The sequence below is a fragment of the Palaemon carinicauda genome, chromosome 3 (genome assembly GCF_036898095.1).
Source record: "Palaemon carinicauda isolate YSFRI2023 chromosome 3, ASM3689809v2, whole genome shotgun sequence".
Taxonomy (NCBI): domain Eukaryota; kingdom Metazoa; phylum Arthropoda; class Malacostraca; order Decapoda; family Palaemonidae; genus Palaemon; species Palaemon carinicauda.
In genome coordinates, this window is record NC_090727.1 from 139,000,396 (window position 1) to 139,016,258 (window position 15,863).

The following is a 15,863-nucleotide window of genomic DNA, read 5'->3' on the forward strand; positions in this document are numbered from 1 at the left end:
CGCAAAATACAGAAAACGGGTAAAATAAGAGAAGCTGACTTACCTAAACACACCAGTCATTGTAAAAAAACAAAAACGTTACCAAAATTAAAATCAAGTAATGATAATGAAAAACCGTCAAAACACTAAAGATTTTGTCTGCCACACTACCGGACACATAGAAAACATGATTTTCAATAACATTTTCTATGGAGTCGATTCATTCGTAGCAGTCTGCATCATAATACAAAGACCTCGTTATTCAATTAAGCTAATGGTTTATTGGTTTTTGCTCTGCCGTATGCTTGGTTCACTCGTGATTAAACATTATCTCATTGCTGCTATGTTCTGGCAAGCAGACAATGTTTCACTACACATGTTAGTCTTGTGGGTTAGTATTTCATCGTAATAAAATCCCCACAGCATTTACCTTGGGACACTTGACACTTTCCGGTAGTATTGAATGTTAACGCTGAAACCTATTCACTAGTTCTGGAGTTCCAATGTAATGTATTTGAAACTGTCCAGTAACCTCAAATATGAGAATCAACAATAAAATTCATGGCAGTCAACCAACATGCATTGTTGTCAGAAGGATGTATGAATTCCAAAATCGCAGTTAATTGGATAATCTTCAAACAAAGCAACCAATCAGGTTCCACCATATTTACTCCACCCATAATTCATAACCAAAAACAAAGGATGATCAGACATTTTTACCCACAATGCATTGACAAAAAAGAAAATACCTTTGGAGAAAGACTAACATGGCAGCATAAGTACATCCTTGGGATAACAATCAGGAACAATATTTATCGGCTAATATTTCCGTAATCATTAATTTGGGGAAGATTCAATTAACTTTTTCGTACTAATCATCTAAAAAATATATGGAAGATTCAAATAACTTTTTCGTACCAATCATCTAAAAAATATATAAGTAAATATAGTCATATCCGAATTTGGTTGAAAGTGTAGTATTCCCGAAATGTAATATACATATATTTTATCATTAACCAGACCCCCTTTTAATTTTTCTAATAAATGTATCCACTTTCATATGAAATACCCATTTTAAAAAGTTAGCAAACACAAGAACACCACCTAACCTAACCCAGGATCTGTATCCTTACCTAATTACTTACCAGGAGGGACCAATCTAACCCCCCCAAAATCCCAATTTACATCCTACTAGGCTATACCCCCTTGTATGAAATACACCTATACTAGCCTAACATAATATAATTTACGTCCTACTAGGCTATACCCCATTGTATGAAATAGACCTATACTACCCTAACATAACATAATCTACATCCTTAGGCTATACCCCATTGTATGAAATAGACCTATACTAGCCTAACATAACATCATTTACATCCTACTAGGCTATACCCCATTGTATGAAATAGGTCTATACTAGCCTGACATAAAATAAAGTACCATTGATCCTCATGTTTTGATAGTTGTATAATCTAAGACTCTCATCAAATCCTTTCAACTTCATCTAGTAATAACATTGAAATTACAAACCATATTTTCAGTCCACACTGTCGAAACATTATGAATTTCTCATACCTTCATTGATTCCTTCAATCTCAGGAAAGACCGCAGGAAGCTCCATTGCTATTCAAGGATACACATGCTAAAATTGGATGAGTAGGCTTCCACAGGGGTGGGTGACTTCTCATTTCTCAATTAACACAGCTTCTATATCCAGGGTTCAACGTGTCACCAACGTTTCTTTGCTGTAGCGTAAACATATAACACTCATTACCAACTTACTTGCCCGACGACTAATCGAAAGTAAATAATAACCACGTCCGATATTACCGATTATTAGAGTCACCCATTTTTACGTTTTCTATGTATAAATAAAATACACCCAAAGTACGTTTCAGACAACAGTGATTAGCGAACTCGATTTCGTGTTAGGTTGATGAAATTTACGTTTTGAATAACAATATCAGATTCAAACGCTGTTCGATGGTGAAATCTTCTGTGTAATAGGGCCAAACAGATGTTAAGTATAATGTATTTCTTTTTAAATTAATATTCTTAAGTATCTGTGTACTGCCATATTTCAACTTATGTTAGCAGCAGCAGATGTGGCTTAATTCTTATGTATCTTTCCCAAAAATTGCTTGACTAAAACCAATACACCAATTCCCTAATATCGCAAGAGGGTCTGCCCCTCTCTTTTATTCTTCTCCTGTACTTCTCTTTCTCCCTATTTCCTTATTCTTTCCCATCCCGAGTACCTGCCTTTGAGCTAAAAACTGGATTGTAATCAGGGGTACTCTTCCTTTCCCCATATTCCCCACTTCTCTATTCTTATTATTGTTGTTGTTGTGTAATCCCAAACATCAATTGATTTTATCGGAGGATTCCGGTAATTTACGTGTTGTTCAGATAGCTGCTTAAGGTAAGCTAAATTGACAATTTAATATTCACTTCAAACATATGACAGTCAATAATAAAGTACTAGCCTATAGGCCTACAGGCTCAAATGGTTGTACAAAATCTATAGGAAAAATATAATGCTCACAGAAAATAATAATTTTGAACACCAAAGAGAATACATGAAGTAATAAAAGAGAGTGACAAATTACAAAATGTCATCCTGGTATTCCTTCAAGTAATTATGATCGCAAGACAGCAACAAGTGCGGTAACTCAGATTAGGAAAGAAAAAAAAACTTACTTCTGACGGAAATATATGAGAATTTGGACATTAGTTCTTCCATCATTAATATTTGAGTTTTTGTATATCTCGAAAAAAGCAGTTACAACAAAAGTTACAAATGAGCTGCTTTCATCCAATCATTCACCTCTGCCATACACGCAGCATCAGTCACGTTATTTTCTGCATAACTGACTAGCGATGAATTTTGTCGTTTCCAAACTTTTAGAAGACAGCTCCTTACCAGTTACCCACCAGGGAGATGGGGGACTGAAGTAATATCGTGAGTCTTTCCAATTTCAATCTACTTTGTTGTGCCATTATAACATTTTTAAGATGTTGGTCTAAAGATTAGAGATACACAAGAGAGTAAAGGTGAAGCTACAGTGTTTTTATTTTAAAAGCAAATTTTCAAAACTACGCACGAATGTCACCTAATGTTTTTTGGTTTCGCCCTTTCAATGAATAAATTATGTATTAAGTGGGAAGATGCCTATCTTTGTAAACCCTTACTGGACTCCCAGTTTCAAACAACCTTCGGAATTTTAGCACGTGTGTATTCTTACTATTCACTTTAATAATGCTTTTATCTTTTTATAATAAGGGTTATCCAACATAGGCCTTATCATTATTATCACCATCATCTATTCAATGCGCCAAAATTCCTTTGGAACCAGAGAAAAAGGTCATTACAATGCAGAGCAATATTTTCTGTATATCATAGATGTAACTTCATGAAATAAAAAGCTGTTTAAAATGAATCACATAATTCTTATTGGTTCATTTTTATAAATCCAGACAAGTAAAGCAATCGCTCGATATAAATAATAATCGATTCAACACAATATAAAGCAAAGATATTCTTGTGCCATCACAAGCACGGATGAAAAAACCATCCAGCCTTGTTAAAGAAAGAGAAATAAAAAGTTATGAAGTTTACAACAAACATTTTTTGCTGCCTCGTGTGAGCTGCGCTGGATCCCCCAAGTTCTGAGAGGAAGAATATTATTCCATAATGTTTGTGGTTTTGTATTTACACAGCGTTTTTGGATTAAATGAGCTTTCTTATCTTGGAGTCGAGGTTGATGGCTTCTCCTACGAGATAAAAGGTGAGTTTTTTCTTCTTTTCATTTTTGTGTTTGTTTTCATAAGCAAGTTTCAAAGTCTAATTTGCGTATTAGCATTGCGTTTTTACCCATAACTTCCGCCAAGGTTATGAAATCGAATCGGTTTATTTATTTGGCGGTGTCTGTCTGTGGACAGAATTACGTCAAAATTGCACGACGGATTTTGACGAAATTTTCACCACGGATGATTTTTATATCATGGACAACCCTCTTAAATTTTGGAGATGATTCGGATCCAGATTTGCATTTTTTTTTTTTTTTTTTTTTTGCAAAACGAATTGACGAATTATGGTGAAATTTTCACTACAGATAGATCTTAGGCCATAGACGATTCCATTAACCTTTGGCAGAGGGCAGAGATCTCTTAATGCTCTAGTTATTACTGTTATTATTGTTACCTAAAAACAAACAAGAAGATTTTTGGTTAAAGAATCACTGTCTGATGTGAAAATAGGACGTAATTAAGGTCTTGCCTTCAAACATCTTGAAGGGAGATGAAGGCTTTTACATGTTTAAAGGTCACTCATGAATGTCAGAGGCAATGGACAGTGACAATACCTTAGCTAGCAGGATAATGCCCTTGATGCATATGATCAGCGCCCAAGCTCCCTTTCCTCCCAAGCTAGGACCGGAGAGGGCCAAGCAATGGCTGCTGGTGACTCTGCAGGTAAACCTATGGGCTTCACAAAACCCCCATCCTTAACACACAAGGATGATGAGGTTGCAGACACTGCAAAAAACTATCGAGCTTGAATGGGCTCAAACCCTAGTCTGGCAGATCACCAGACAGGGGCGTTTCCAATAGGCAACTACAACCAGGACCTAATATGAAGATACAAATAAAAAAAAAGAAAAACGCATTTTCTGAACAAAAAATATTGTACAGTACATGTTTTTTGAAACTGGACCTGCTGTAAAACAGAACAGGAGAAAAAGTCATGTGTATATATATAGTATATATACATGTGTGTATATATATATATATATATATATATATATATATATATATATATATATATATATATATCCTGTCACGCTGAATGGCATCCTCTTGAAAAATAATAATCTCTCACAAATCAAATTGTCCAAACTAGCGTGTTGTAGTTAGGAAATGGGGAGAGGGTGAGAAGGGTTGAATATGTGTGACTGTGTTTGTATATTTAGACGGCATGTTTGACAGGTAATGTACACCAGTATTTATATGTCATATAGCTACATATCTACTGTATAAACTGTATATACATGCAAGTATGTATATGTATTTGTATTAGTGTATATATATAAATATATATATATATATATATATATATATATATATATATATATATGCACATATATAAACATATATTTATATTTATACATATATATATATATATATATATATATATATATATATATATATATATATATATATACATATGAATATAAATATATATGTTTATACAAATACATATATACACATGCACACACACACACACATATATATATATATATATATATATATATATATATATATATATATATATATATATATATATTTATATATATACCTGTATATATATATATATATATATATATATACTGTGTATATATATACATATATATATATATATATATATATATATATATATATATATATATATATATATATATATATATATATATCAGCCGTTACTTGTCCACTACAGAACAATGACCCCATATATGCCATTCCACTAGTGTCGGTTTATGGTGTTTCTGTGCCAGTCCATGCCCGCAAACTTCCTTACATACACACACACACACACACACACACACATATATATATATAAATATATATATATATATATATATATATATATATATATATATATATATATATATATATATATATGTGTGTGTGTGTGTGTGTGTGTATTTCTGTTAAGATATTGAATATGGTTATGAAATTATCCATTCTGCCATGTCCTACTTAGAGGACTGCATGAAAATCCTTAAGCAACATTAAGACCTCTGGTCGACCTCCCTTTTCTCTACTGGCTAGAAAAGTAGCAATTGGTATATTCGCAAGAGCAGTAAAAGAACTTTGTCGTTATTTGGTCAGGGACATTAGAGAGAAGGGGATTCACAAGGACGTTGCAATAACAGTTTACGCCATCTGATGCTTTTAACAGACTTTTGGCATTATGAGCTCCAATATCAAATGCGTGTTTAGGTAACTCGCATTTGTTAAGTAAAAGTAATATGTTTCATTCATTCATAGTCATAGAAAATGGTTCTTACACAAAAACTGATAAACATCATGCTTGTCAATAATGGAAATTTTTGCTATAAGAAGGTTTTTTTTTTTTTTTTTTGAATGAAAACAAGCCAGAAATAGGTAAATATTATGAAATATGCCTAATCATCTGAAACGTAGATAGGATATCAATTCAATACAAGTGAACAATGATGATCCTGTTAACATAAAGCTATAAATACGATATACTAAAAATCAAATTTCATGCCGACTTTTGAAACTTGATTTTTGTCCTATGGTATATTTGGTGACTTGCAATCTGTGGTCCCTCTCTGAGTGGGGATACCTTAGCGTGGTGAGAGGGTTTGTGTATCGCCATGATCAGCTAAGTTTTACTAGCCAGGGCCAGTCATAATAGGTTGGTTTTTTGTGAGTGATCAGACTGAAGTCTCCCATTATCACCAATCCCCAGTGGCCAGCCTGCTGATGAAAACTGGCCAAATCCCATACATGAATAAGAACATGACCGAGGCCTTCGTCTTGCAGTGGACTAGAAACGGCTGTATTTGTTGTTGTTGTTGTTATAGCTGTTATCATTGTTGTTATATATATATATATATATATATATATATATATATATATATATATATATATATATATATACACACACATTATAAATACATATATTTATATAATTATATAGATGTATATGTATGTATGGGTTGATTTCAATTCTAAGTACAATAAACCTGAATTCGACAGGTCTAAGTACAGGAGAATTGTCATTGACTTTTATCTTTCTTCGTGGGTAAATGGTATCGTCACTGTCATGCCAGCTTCCTGGACCAGGGTTCGATTCCTTGGCCGGCCAGAAGCTATTTTCTTTGAGTGGTTTCACCTTGGGACTGATTCTGAGGTCCGTAAGAGAATCCAAACATTAAGGTATTCAAATATATGGCTTATTTGAATATGAAAAACACGTCCCAATGTGCAAAATTTATCTTATAGTATCTATCTATCTATCTATCTATCTATATATATATATATATATATATATATATATATATATATATATAATGTATGTATGTATGTATATATGTATAAGGCAGTAAACAAAAAAGCTCTATAGAAATCCTTTATCACTAAATTCATGTGGCATCAGTTAATGATGACAAAAAAGGCTCGCAGTGCTTAGTTACTGTCAGCTTTACTTGAAGGTTTTAGCATCTTCCCCTCAGCCCCCAGCTGCAGCGGCTTGTAACCCTTCTACCATACTTCGGATTCATTTTTCCCTCCATCTTGCTCTCCAACTTCTCTTAACTTATGGGGATGAATGTAGTTCATTGTGACAGGGTAAGCTAAGAATCCGGTAGTCTAAAGGTGAGGGTAGGGTGGTGTTCGCAGTGGGGCGTACACCACCTCCCCCCCCTCGGGGTTGGTAAGAATATGGGTCCTATGTCAGGTTAGGTGGAGAACCTTAGGTTAGTGTATCTTAGATTAGTTGGTGTTCTTGTGTCTGTTTCCCTTGTATAATGTGGTTTTCCAGTCTGTCCAAGAAATTACAGAAGCTCGGACTTTTGCTTTAAAGTCCAATCGGGTGGTTTTCAACTAGCTGCGCCAAGCATTGTGTGATCCCAGGGCACAGAACTGCACCAAATGACCCAATCTCATGATTGCATTGAACTTTTCAAGCTTCTACCAATCTCCATTCGTTTCTTCTATCTATCCGTCCAAACATCTTTCAACTTTTGCTTCATAATTAACAGCCCTGAATTCCCCCCCCCCCCTCCTGCTGAGAAGTTGAATAGCCTACCTGAGCCTCAGCATCGGGTCATATGGTGTAATTTCATAACTCTAATGCGAAATCCGTCTTTTACCAGCTCATCATATCCTGGTTATTATTTAAAACTTGAATTATAATTTCCTAGCCAAGTTAAATCTAGTTTTAACCACTGAATAATGTTTGTATTTAAAAACCAAAATATTCACATCAAAGATCTATACATAATGAACTCGTTTGATCTATGTAGGCAATGGATGCGTCCTGTATTTGGATATCAGACACGATAGCAATTACAAAAGTTTTTTTCATTTTGTGTGAAAACGTCTAGGCATTATTTTTGCTTATTCACTCGGGATGATCCAGTCTCTAAATAGGACCTGGTGCTTTTTGCATGTTTTATTGTTATACGGTTTATTGAGACAAGTACTTTTACACTAACTTGCTCATTCTGTGTGGTTCAATGCTGTTTGTTACCTTTCGCTCTTTCAACTCTCTTGTTAAGCACATCCTACGCATGTACTATTTTTGTTCTGAAACAGATGTTGCTGTAAACACACGGGCGTCAGCAGCTTTTATGAAATTGCTTTGATCTCGATACAGAGAACTACAGAATGCAAACATGAGAATCTTTTTTCTTAATATATATGGTTTACTGGTGAGTCTTTAGTGAAATGTTTTCTCTTATAATGTTTAAAAATATTTTCTCTGGTGATGCTTTAAGGTGTAGAACTGAAAAAAAATACCATAACTTTCCGTATAGACCGAGATTCTATTTTGCAACGAGCGTGAATAACATGAGAAAAATATGTAATTGTTTTCACTGTACAATTTATTTTCACTTTTCGTTACGGAAAACATGGTGTATACGGATCTTTATTCTGATGATGTAATCATCTTTCATTCTCATTTAAAATGCTTGTCTGATTTATATGTACTGAGAGAGAGAGAGAGAGAGAGAGAGAGAGAGAGAGAGAGAGAGAGAGAGAGAGAGAGAGAGAGAGAAATTCTCCTTGCAAATATTTACCGATATAAAAATATTGATTTCTAGTAAACTGCTATCAATACTAAATAAGTCCTGAAAATCCTGTTTATACAAACATTGCTTTTATTTTTGAACTTTAGAAATAGGATTTCAATAATATCGCTTTTGGATTTTGTTTTGTGTCATAGCTTTCTTATATTTGAAACTTAAGTTAATGGGTTATTATTTTTTTAATTATTGAGATATGAACAGAAGACAAATGAAAAAACTCAGCTGATAAATGAGTATTGAGATGATAAAATCTTTAAAAACTATTTCTTTGTTTTGTAATTCTCTCTCTCTCTCTCTCTCTCTCTCTCTCTCTCTCTCTGGTGAATATTTCATGACATCATTTCCATAGACGTTCATTAAATCGACATTTGAACATCTTTCTATTATAGTTTGTGGACAAAATGTTATATAAACCGCCAGATGTATACCACTGGTCTCAATAACTTTACAATGATAATGACAAACACCCCATAAAAAAATCCGAGAGAAATATCTCCGTCCGTAACAATATAATCTGACGGCCAAACATTTATCAGAGTTTGCGTTCGGCCACAACCTCTGTCCGAGGCTCTAATATCCCCGATCGATCACCCAAGATGTTATTAATGAAAGCAGGTGAGTCCCTCCCAGTGTTGGCAGGTAACCGATGTCCTATTTCTTACTTTTCATTACAGGTTCCGACTTACAAGCAAATTGCCCATAAATTGCCACTATAAAAAAAAAAAAGCCATTATGCCCTTTTATGATATCCGAAAGAGACATGAAGCTGTAACTCATGGGGATGAAGATAATCTAAAATGACACAAATACAGACATACACACACACAACTTCTCATACCATTTAGTAATAGACTATTATTCACCGCTGTCACAGAATCTACCTGGTTATATTTATCTAACGTGGTTTTGCTACTTTGTCTGCGTTTGCTTCTCATAGATGCAAGTCCAGCAAGACATATATTTAAAACCCTTGTGTTCCTTTCTACAGATTTTTTAATTCAGGGAATATAGCTTATCTGCGCAAAACCTGTTATGAATGACTGTCATACATACAATAGTTTAAATACTCCAGTTTGAACATCAATAATACATAAGATACAAGGAGTGACTGGTTGGGGTGACTTAAGATATCTAATGTGAGAAAACAATATTCGGCAATCATTCTGCTGTATTTATGAAATTCGTCCTACGTTCCTTGCCATAGTACTGTATTTGCTTAATGTACTTCATTTTAATAAAACTGAGGGTGTTCGTCTAATATTCTGATATAAGAAAACAGTATTTATCCATGAATAAAGACCTCAATAATAGAAATTAGTATTCGTCCAACAGTCTCAGTTGTGAAGCAAGAAAAAAAATTTAAGTGACTTTTGAGCGTTCGTCTAACATTTCCTATCTTTTTAGGAGCAAAAAGGGAGAGATTGTATTTCACAATCTTTTGACTTGAAACAACATCAATCTAACATTACTTATTCTGATTTAATAAGAATATCACTCAAACAAACAATCAGTATTTTTCCATATACTGAACGTAATAAAACAGTATTACTCTGAATTTTCTTATCGTGATATTAGAAAAGAGTATCGTTATCCTCCTCCTTTGCTTCTCATGTCCTTTCGGGGTAGAAAAAAGCAACATCGACTTATAGTTAATCCATATTTTTCTTCTTATTCCAGAAGACAATGATCCAGAGAATGGCCTCTGGGCAGGCACTGAAAACAACCTGGAAAGGGATGCAATGAAGAGGTGACTTTTCATGAATTTTTCTGGTCATGGATGCATTTCTGAAAAGGTTTTTCTTTTCTTTTCTTTCGTCTGTGAGTGGAAAATCCATAAATTGGCCTTGAGGCAATTCCTTTAAGTGTCCCTGAAGAGTCTATTAATCAGGAACTTGTCCAAGTGCTTATTCTTGGTTTTCTCTGCCATGACTCCTCCTTGACCAAGGTCTGGAGGCATTTTAGTAAGAGGTCTATCTATTATTCATGGCAGCTGTAAATTCTCCAAAGAATGGACTTTGGGTAATTCAAAGATGCAATTTGGTAAGGCGAATGGGTTGCTTCTGAAAATATCTTTGCAAAAATTGCCTTGAATGCAATACACACACACATATATATATATATACATATATATATACATATATATATATGTATATATATATGGTCACGCTGAGCTCTTTCCATCCTTCGGGTAGGGGGGGAGAGTAGTCATACCTTGGTGAGAGGGCGTGTGTGCATATCTAAGAATTCATCCGTCATCTTTGACGGGTAGCGTACACTAGTGTGTGTTTGTATAAATATATATATATATATATATATATATATATATATATATACATACATATATATATATATATATATATATATATATATATATATATATATATACTGTATATATATGTTTTGATAAGCTGTTCTGAGGAAACAATTCATTGATTACTCTTGTCGTAGTAGCCACTAAAATTAGTTTTTAAATACTAAATTTTATATAAAAAAAGGAGAAATGAACAGCAATTGAATTGTACACAGCATCTGAAAAGAAAATAATTTGAATTTAATTAAATGCTCTTGGAAATTATTTTACTGTTTTCATATAGAACTTTATGATTCATTTTTGTAACATAGTCTCACTTTGGATACAGCGATACATATATGTAAATTTCGACGATTGTATTTTGCAAGGCTTAGCAATTTCTCGTCTAACGTTTTACTAGAAAACCAAGTGGTGAGTTAAGAGTTTATTAAAAAAAAAAAAAAAAAAATCAGTGTGAACTAAAGTTTTCGTTGCTACTATGCTATGGATATTCTTCATGCAAATACCAATAATTCTTACAGACTAGAGTTTTCCGAAAACAGTTTTTCCCTAGTTAGAGTTTTCCTTTTTCTCTTCTATCATATTTGCCTTATACACTTTTCCCTTCCTTTTCGTTGTAACGATTCCTCAGGACAATATCATAACTTCGAAGGCAGCAAGTAAACAGCATCCTTATTTTATCTCTAATGGCATTTATAATGGTTGAAGGAATATTTTTTGTTTATTTCAAATTATGATAGTAAGGTACTATAGCTCCCCAAAATACCATTAACAAAATGGGATGCATAATCTAGCACACCGGGCGATGTTATCGACTCGTGTTGGGTGAGGTGAGAAAAGTGGTTGACTGGATTGTTATGGAGGAGATACCGTTTTTATCCAAAGATAGTATAATTTTTTATTCTATGATGTAATACTAAATACTTTGTCATATTATGTAGATATATTTGGGGTGGTTGTGGTAACAAGGTAAGACTTGAGAGTTGTCAATAGGGTCACAGGCATAATAAATAACTTGGGCTCACAACAGCCATTTTCACACCAAGCATTAATGTTACTTTAAGGAGTTTAGTACCTCTTGCCTCAGCTGATGTAATCAGTCCTTTTATGACTTTACGCTGTATGTTGGTAGCAAAGGAAAAAGGTAAACTTCTTTTCTCGGCCGCGGTAAGTTGTTAATGATAACACAAATCTATGGAGTAAAATTGAATTAAACGCTGTCCAAATGCAAAAAGATATACACTGTAAACAGCCGAGTAAATAAAAACGTCATTGAAATCCAGAAGTTTCTTCAGACTGGAAGCAAAAGAGCGAACAAGAATTACTGCAGATATTCTTCTGCAAAATGAGGTCACCAGAAATAAACGTTAGAGGAAAAACTTTCAGTCAACGTTTGGTGCAGCTTGTCCAATCTGCTCCTATTTCACACCTTGCCAAGGAGAATATCGTGCACATCAGTCGCCCTTTCCGTGCACTCTCAAATTATTTTGATAAGTTTTACTTAGAGAAAATGCAGAATTATGTTAACTGATCAGCCGTGTAACACACGACCAGATACCTCACGGAAGACATTATTATTTCCCCCCTAAAGAAAACGAGATGAAAAGTCTCATGTCAAAAATAGACAGAAAACATATTGAGTGAAAAACACTCCAACGGTCATTTGGAAAGTTTAGTGACATATTTCAATCAATATGTGCTCTACATGTACAGCAATTGGAGTTATTCGGCAGATATTGTAAAGCTTAACAACCTCCGTATGAGAACGAATTTTGCCAGTTATTTGCATAGCTAGATACAATCATGTTAATACTGTCATACATATACCATTATTATTATCATTACGAGCTAAGCTACAGCCCTAGTTGGAAAAACAGGATGCTATAAGCCAAATGGTTCTAACAGGGAAAATAGCCATGTGAGGATAGGAGATGAGAAAATAAATAAACTATATGAGAAGTAATGAACAATTAAAATATTTCAAGAACAGTAACAACCTTAAAATATCTTTCATATATAAACTATAAAAGGAGACTTATATCAGCCTGTTCAACATAAAAAACATTTACTGCAAGTTTGAACTTTTGAAGTTCTACCGATTCAACTACCCGATTAGGCAGATCCTTCCACAACTTGGTCACAGCTGGAATAAAACTTTTAAAACATTGTGTAGTATTGAGCGGCATGATGGAGACAGCGTGACTATTAGAATTAACTGCATGTCTAGTATTACGACGGGATGGTACTGTCCGGGAAGATCTGAATGTAAAGGATGGTCAGAATTATGAAAAATCTTATGCAATATGCATAAAGAACTAATTGAACGATGATACCAGGGATTAATATCTTGATCAGGAATAATAAATTTAATAGAAATTTATATATATATATATATATATATATATATATATATATATATATATATATATATATATATATATATATATGTGTGTGTGTGCGTGTGTGTGTGCGCGCGTGCGTGTGTGTAATTCATCAGAGGCAACTTAAATAAGCCCAATTTTCATATGAAAGAACCTCAAATAAAGCTTTTGAATATTTAAGAAGTACCAGCTATATGATTTATTGAAATCGAATCATAAATACAATAGACATTTTCATGTTTCTTCATCATTCGATGTAAAATACAAATTGTTAAGCTAAATGTGAATACAATACAAAAGAAAAAATCCATTAAATGTAAAGTGATACTTGCCATCAATATAAACTGTCAAAGTTATGATGGAAAATTCCTCCCTGCTCCCTCCTACCTGGAATCCCTCCTCTTTTATCCGTATTACAAAAAAGTGCAAAATATAAAGGATTTCCTCGGTGCATTTTTATAAAAACGATTAATGCATAAAAAAAATGACTTGTCATTTAAAACTGTTGATGTAGGATCAACTAATTGATTTTCTAACGGATTTACTTTTTCTACGAACAAGCTGCTTAACATCGCATCCATCTTGATTGCTGTGTCTGTTTTGTGGTACATAAACCTTAGTGTTTACCTTTATACGATTTTCCAAATTGGTTCTTTAAAATGAAATTAATCTATTAGATGAAATAGCTGTGGGACCCATGATTTTAGGATCTATGTGTTTCATATCTAAATTAAATTATGTAATCATCAGAGAGAGAGAGAGAGAGAGAGAGAGAGAGAGAGAGAGAGAGAGAGAGAGAGAGAGAGAGAGAGAGAGAGAGAGAAAATGGGGTTTATAACTCGAAAATTTTTAAAAATAAGTGCGCTAACAAATCCATTGAGAGTAATGACATTACCATAATGTTTAAATTCCTATATTATTATTATTATTATTATTATTATTATTATTATTACAGATGAGACCAATTTGGATATAATCTTAACCTCGTAAATCTAAAGCTAGCAGTTAAAATTTCAAATCACCAAACGGTTATTAATTCCTCTTCATATTTTGGTTTTCTAAGAATATTTCCTAATAAAACTATCATCTTAAACCATCTCATAAGTTCTTTTTATGAGAACTTCACCTGGAGGGAAAGAAAAGAAAAATAATTGAGGTCATTTAAAACTACTGCTCCTAGTAACGTCTTGGAAGTCAGATAAAAATCAGCATTTGAAATTGAATGTCTAATAGAATCTTCCTATCAGAAAATGACTATGCTCTTGTACAGGATGATAAAAGAGGCTAAAAGGTAGTCCGTTGTGCATTAAAGAAATCCCAAAGAGTCGTTCTTCAAGTTAGTTAACTCATTAAAGAGGTCCAGGTGCATTTCATGACGGCTTAACCTCTTGCAGTATTTCGTAAACATTCCCAGTGGTATTACATCATAAAAACATTCTCAAAACAAATGGTGCTGAGGAATACCTGAACAGAAAAACAATTAGGAAAAAGAGTACAGTTTTGCGGAATACCTGGATTGTGGGATTTCGGAAAACGTATAATTAAATACAGAAGAATTTTACTACAGTTGTAATGATTGTTAAAAAGTTTAAAGGTGTTCGAAAAACGTTTAGTAATGGCGGTTATTGATACATCACAACCAAAACGTATATATATCGACTGAATATCTGGATGCATTGGACAATTCCCCTCCTTACCAAATTTTCTATGATTTTTATCTTTCCATTTACTCATATTTTCTATTTAAGTCCTACATCTATTTGTCAATCTATCAACCATAGTCATATTAAAGTGTTCCTAGGCCCTACCAATCTCGTCTGGTAATGGACTAACAAAAATAATTTCAGTAAAGTAAGGTCTCTCCTCTTAACCCTTTACTCATTGGAGGTACAGGGATGTTTGGTAGACTATTTCGGAAATACGAGAATACTTTTAGTCAGATAGATGAACTTATGAATTAATTCTCTGTTCAAAGTGTTGCTCTCAGTGCTCTGATGAAACTGAATTGTCAGGCGTACGATTTTCATGGCTGCTCTAAAGGGCTCCACTTTTTCCTTCCACAAACGAAGTTGGAAGGAGGTTATATTTTACCCTCTGTTTGTGTGTTTGTTTATGTGCATGTTTGTTTGTGAACAGCTTCCTAGCCACAATTCGAATCGCAATGAAATTTGCAGGGTTTAACTATTATGTAAAAAACTGAAAATATTACATTTTGGAAGGTCAAGGTCAATGCCACAGTTAATCAAAACGTCCAATACATGTAATCAGTCATAAGTTTGAACATCGTTGTCACAGAAACTTCAAACTTGGTTCATATCCGAGTGAAATAAGCTGCCGTGGCGGAGGTCT

The 15,863-nt window shown here is 33.6% G+C and overlaps 1 long non-coding RNA gene across 1 annotated transcript in view; it reads right to left on the reverse strand.

The window, feature by feature from the left end:
* LOC137637911 (uncharacterized) overlaps window positions 1-1,801 on the reverse strand; it is a 529,180-nt gene extending 527,379 nt beyond the window's left edge. Inside the window, exon 1 of the long non-coding RNA XR_011043820.1 lies at window positions 1,558-1,801. This is a non-coding gene — a long non-coding RNA (uncharacterized lncRNA). The remainder of the gene's footprint in view (window positions 1-1,557) is intronic.
* Between the last annotated feature and the right edge of the window lie 14,062 nt (window positions 1,802-15,863).